Source organism: Fundulus heteroclitus, chromosome 1 (genome assembly GCF_011125445.2).
Source record: "Fundulus heteroclitus isolate FHET01 chromosome 1, MU-UCD_Fhet_4.1, whole genome shotgun sequence".
In the NCBI taxonomy this organism is placed as follows: Eukaryota; Metazoa; Chordata; class Actinopteri; order Cyprinodontiformes; family Fundulidae; genus Fundulus; species Fundulus heteroclitus.
Genome location: NC_046361.1, coordinates 18,444,550 through 18,450,549, shown reverse-complemented (window position 1 = coordinate 18,450,549; position 6,000 = coordinate 18,444,550).

Below are 6,000 nucleotides of genomic sequence, written 5' to 3'. Positions count from 1 at the left end.
AGGAGTTAAACTTGCAGCGATCTCCTTTAGCAAACTAGTAATCTTCGCAGGGATTACAAAAGGCTCTGTGAGCAGCACAGTCTCATGTAATCCATCCTGATAGTGATGAATTACCATTTGTTGCAAAAACTGTAATTAAAACTTTTTAAAAAACTGTATTGCTGGCGCCCTGGTGGTGCAGCGGGTAGCACGAACCTTATACGGAGGCCTTAGTCCTCGACACGGTCGACCCGGGTTCGACTCCGACCTGCGTTCCTTTGCCGTACGTCTCTCCCACCCCCCTTCTTGTCATCCTACTGTGTTAAAAAAGCGAGCTATTAGAGCTGCGAAAAATCTTAAAAAAAACTGTATTTCTGATGGAATTTATGTAGACAATTGTTATTGTTAGAACTCTTACTAGCATTCTTACTCTGATGTGCAGAGAAAGCAGCCTCCCATTTCCTAAAGTAACTGAGTCACCACATTACTTTACAGTAGAGAGCCAATATACTTGTAGCCGTTGTGCAAGTCTCACTTTTCTCCACATAAACAATCCTGCGAGGGTTTAAATACACTACTCTAATGTCGCTGTTGAAGACGGTATCATGAGGACACTCATACCATAGGAGTTCAGTCTACAGTTCAAACTAACTTCAAGCTAAAACTACATATGCTGTGAATGGAGAGAAAGACAAAATACTCAGAAAGTGTCTACATGCAAACATTCTGTTCTTTGATTGGCTCAGACACTGAGAAAAAAAGTATGCTGCAACAGCTTGTTATGAGTAACAGACCTGATTTTCCTGACAAACTTTATGCTTATAAACAATAGCCTCTTTGGTCTGACTGTTTACTCCCTGCCCAGGCTATCAGTCATTGCTGTAGCATGAACTGCATTGTGCCCTCTTCCATCAGCTTTGGGCTGTTGGCTCCCTTACACTGAAGATAATCTTCAGGGAAACGTGTTTCAAACTAAGTTTTTAGTGGGTGAGGACAAAATCAATCTTCCCTACATTTTTTACTGCCTCAAGGCTTACCCACGGTTCCTGCACACATGGTCTTAGTAGCATAACTGATATATACACAATTTCAACATCTTCCCATTTTTTTTGTCAGAAAAACAATGCACCCCATAATTTCCATACAACATTTCCAAACAATACAGGTACAAACACTGTGCCATCATTCATATATGATAAATTGTTCCTGCATTTGTGGCCTTGTTAAAGAAGGCTCTTACGTTTTAAAGTCATAAATCTACTTTGAAAGCAAATGGAAAAGGTGATTGTGATTTTTTTTTTCTTTCAAGATTTGTAAATTTTTTTGCCCTAAAATATCATGGTTTTTGGCCTTTTAGACAATAAATGTAACAGAGTACACATTCTGTGTGTGAGGGTGAAGAGGCCAGTGTGACTGAGTAAAATGCTGAAAAATATTGTTACCATTACTGTAAGTAGTTTATTACTAATAAAACTACCACTAGTCTTAGTATTACGGCAACTTTTAGTATTATTGCACAACAACAATAATAGTGCTTGATTGATGTTACCAGTGCTGTTCTTTAATGCTAAATTTCGTTCTGTATGCACTCTGTGCATACAAAATGACAATAAAGAAAGTCTAAGTCTAAGTCTAAAGTGTGTAATAATACTTTAAACATATTTGAACACAGTTTAAAATAAACCAAACTATACTGACTGATGAATTTGCACAAAATCATGATATATTTTCATATTGTAACATCTCTGCTCAATTACTTACGCTGATGATTCACATGAGCAATGTTTGATATGTAAAGCCTTGGGTAGCTGAAACATTAACAGTATAAGGTTGGCAGTTTTGCTGATTCAATCGTCTTCACCACCAGTGCAGCATCTCACAAGGATGAAGCTGCAAGCTAATTGGGGGGAAAAGCCTTTTTATACAAACCCTAACGACCTGGAAAGAGATGAGCATACATTAAGACTAGATGCAATCAGGGTTAACATGAGATGAATGAAGCTGTCATTTTTTTCCTTCTTCCCGGGAAATAGAGCCTCACGGCATTTACCTGAGGGCCAATGCACTACGAAGCCATGAAAAAAAAAAAAGAAGGAGAAAACCTCCTGCAGTGAAAAGCAGAGAGCACTGCACTGCTGCAGGAAAACAGCCAAGTCGCTAATGGCTAAAAGACATAGGATTTCTAATGGAGACACCATTATCTGCACGTTGTCCAAATATCGCTTGAAAGGTGGGAATCGAACCGCTAAAAAAAAAAAAAAGACCTTTACAGAACAAACAACATAGGTGGGACAAAAAAAGTGAAGCTCAAAGCCTGACTAAATGATGGACGGTTTCACTCTCACTGTAACCTATAAAAAGACAAATTCAGTCGGTCAAGATTTCTCTGTTTTTAGCGCACTGCAGAATGGCACCAGTAGAACATTGCATCATGGGTAATGAAAGGTAGGTAGTTGCAGATTAAGGGACATTTTTTGCTCCACTGAAGAGAATTTCGCACCGTACCTCAGAGGAACGTTAAACTTTAAAGCAGCTGTGCACAGGTTTGCAGGGTTGCATGACTGTCACAGCACCTGAGGGGGGGGGGGGGGGGGGGGAACTGTGCACGATAAATCCGTGACACCAAAGTACGTCATTAAAACACAATTCCCGGCTAATGCTTACTGTACAATAAAACATGCTATCAGATTCAGTTGGATTATGCCACATTTTCTAATCTCACACGCTGCATGCGAAGCTTTCTGAAACATCCACCCTCCAGAGTTTTGAAAAGAAATCGATGAGGCTTCTAAGACCTTCACACAACATTTTTTTTTTATGTGAATACATATTTTTTTTCCATATCTAAACAAAATAAACCCTTTCACACCTTTTATAAAAATTAATTTTAATAATAACTAGAATAAACTGGAGATATATGAGGAACAGCCCGTCTTGGAGTCATAACCTCAACAACGGCTCCTGCGGTGGCGTCAAAATGAGTATGAGTGGACGGTGAGTTACATTTGTACAGAAGGGGGTCTCTCTGTTCTGAGGAGTGCTTTACACTGACTATTCCTGTGGGAAGAAGGAGAAGGAGGAGGAGGGATGGCGAGGACTGGAGAGGAGAGGAGAGGAGAGGAAGGATGTGCACACCGACTGACCCTGGAGGTTGCGTTCCCCTTTAAAAGTCCCATCCCTCTCAGATACGCAGAGCTCATGCAGGATCTGCTGCGGCAGTGGGGGAACACTGCTGAGCTGTGCAGTTTGTGCTGCCAGTGAGCGTGCAAAGAAGAGGAGGGGGGAACAAGCGTGCACCGGAGAAAGGAGGAGGAGTAAAGGGAGAGAGAGTGCAAACAATGTCATTCTGTTCAGGAGGCAGTGCTGCAGTCAACTTTGCTGCGCCATGAAAGCACATCGCCAGTGACCAAGAGGTTCGCGTAGAGTGAAGAGAAGTTTTCGTCCTCCTCCTCCTCCTCCAGCGCGATGCGGTGCCAGACTCTTCTTGTAGGTAAATACTCCCATCCCTCCTCTAGCCCGCTTCACCTTGCATGTCCATCTCCTTGGCTATTTATCCTGTTGGAAAAGCGAAGCGTATATTCCTCCTGTATGCTTGTCGGTGTGCATGCCTGCAGTGCTGAAGCTCCAGGCTGGCTTCTGCCTCATCACTTGCAGGCAGAGGCCAGCCAGACAGAGCCACTCAGCTAGCAGTCAGGCTCCACTGCTCCCTCATCCATGTTTAACACATAGTACAGGCTTGAAATAGCAGCCGGCGTGTTAGATAGCGGCCGCTCGACGGGACTCCATTGCTCGCAAGGGCACTGAAAACTTATCGGGATGCGAAGAGTTCCCTCCTCTAGTGGAGACTTCGATCATTTGCTGACTCTGCTGGTTCCATCTTTCCATTCCCCCCCCCCACACACACACACGAGCTTTGTGTTTACATTTAAAACAACGAGTTTGTTGTAATTAAAATGCCTGAACTTAGTGAGGAGGATCTGCACCGATGACTGAGTCTAGGTAGTGAGTGGGGAGATGAAAATGAGGCCAGAGTGGCCTGTGTGGGACAGGGAGGCTGTGGTGCAGTCATGAAGTAGTGCTAATAGGACTCCTCTGATGTCCTACATGAGGATGTTACGTTCTTTATGAAAACTTTACCGTGCTCGCACCGATGAACAGAACCTGTGCTGTTTCTGAAGACAGAAGGAAATGTAAAGATTATTCATGGCACAAAGACTCCTACACTCGGCTGCAGCAGCTTCTCGGAAATTTAAAAAGTCAGTGTTGCTACTTCTGTCTTTTTTTTTCTTTCCTTTCTATACTGAACTTTGAGAGTTTTTAAAAACGAGCTAAAAAAAAAAAGAAAGTTTATCAAGGTGATACATGTTTAAATTTTAAATCAGTATTGAATGCAAGTTTTGAGGCCAGTTTATATATACTTGGGTCAGTGGTGAGTTCATTTTGTGCAAAGATATGTGATTTATTTTATTTTTTTTGTTGGACTGCTCTCTGAAGAAGAACTAATAGCAGACAGCGCTAAAGCTCTGCACTACGTTTTGAGCCAAGAACATCTGCAGACCGGCTCGCTGGGGTGAATGCTGCACTGCCAGCACAGGAAACTGACGCACTTACCTGATGTTTCTTGCACCTCTGTTCTTGCCCTGCCCCCCCCCCTCCCCTACCTCCCATCAAGTCTCCTCTCCCCCCCTCCTCTTTTTCCCTTTGGTCTCCAGTTTCCCCTACTGTAGTTTTGCTCGCAGGTACAGTTGGCCAACAGAGCGCTTCACTGGCATGCTTTGCACCTCGGTGATCCCCCCCCCCCCTCCTTCCACTCCCCTCCTCCACTTCACCCCCTCTCTGATGAAAAAGTACGCAGCACATGCTTTCACCATCCTCCTTGAGCAATTTGCCTGAGAGAGAACAGAGAGAGGAGAGAGCAAGAGCCAGTGAGGAGGCAGCAGAACACCAATCCTGCAGTGTCCTGCAGCAGCTGTTCTCCTGCAGTGCTGGCACGCACACACACACACACACGCACGCACACACACACACACGCAAGGAAATATGGAGATTCACACCACCACACAGCCCCATCATTTGCTCATCAGAGAGTCCTTAGCTCTCGTCACACAGCAGTGGTCAAATTGAGGCGGCGCAGGCCGTCTTGCTCAGCACTGGAGTAAACCGAGTTTAGAGACAGAACAGAAAGAAACAGATGAATCTCTCCCCCCCCCCTCCCTCCCTCTCTTCCTCCCTCCTTCCTCACCCCCGATGGTGCATTGTCCCATTCCAGCACTCCTGTACCGATGATGTAATCAATGCAGCAGGCTTTGAACTTGCTGGGCTAGGGGGTTCCTCCGCACCCCCCCTACCCCCACCCCATTACCAACAACTCTGACTGACAGAAATAAAAGTGAGGCCTGACTGCAGTCCCAGGTAAGACAGGCGATAAATTAAGGTTTTATGCATAGGTTGGACTTTTTTTCACAACAGAAAATGATCTCTAAGTGGCCGCGCTCCGTGGACGTCCATATTTCGCTCTTGCGTGACCGGAAGGTTATTTTCTTGTATAAATTATACCTCAGTGTGCACTTTCACCAAAATCTACCCTTGGAGTTCAGTGCTGCATCATGGCTGTCAATAAATGAACTCCACTATATACCATTTCCTCTCTTCTGCTCTTTTTGCAGAGTTCCTCTCGAGTCGCCTGCAGCGGGACGGAGACGAAGCTCCAGGCCGGGCTCAGAGCGCTTTGAGTGTCCTGTGGGTGTAACGCCGTAGTGACTTTGCTCTCTCGTTGATAAGGTCATCGGCCTGTTTGACGGGCTGCAGCAGAGAGTGACGCCGTCGCTGTACGCTACGCAACTTTAAGACACATTCAGGCGGCCAAACTCGGGCCATATTGTAGCAGGTGAGTTTTGCTGAGCTGGCTTCTGCTACTGACGCCAGAATCTGCCTAGTGATCAACTTCCACTAACAGCATCAGCCTCCCGCTAGTAGATAAAAAAAAAAAAAAACAGATACTTAACATAATTAGCACTCAAG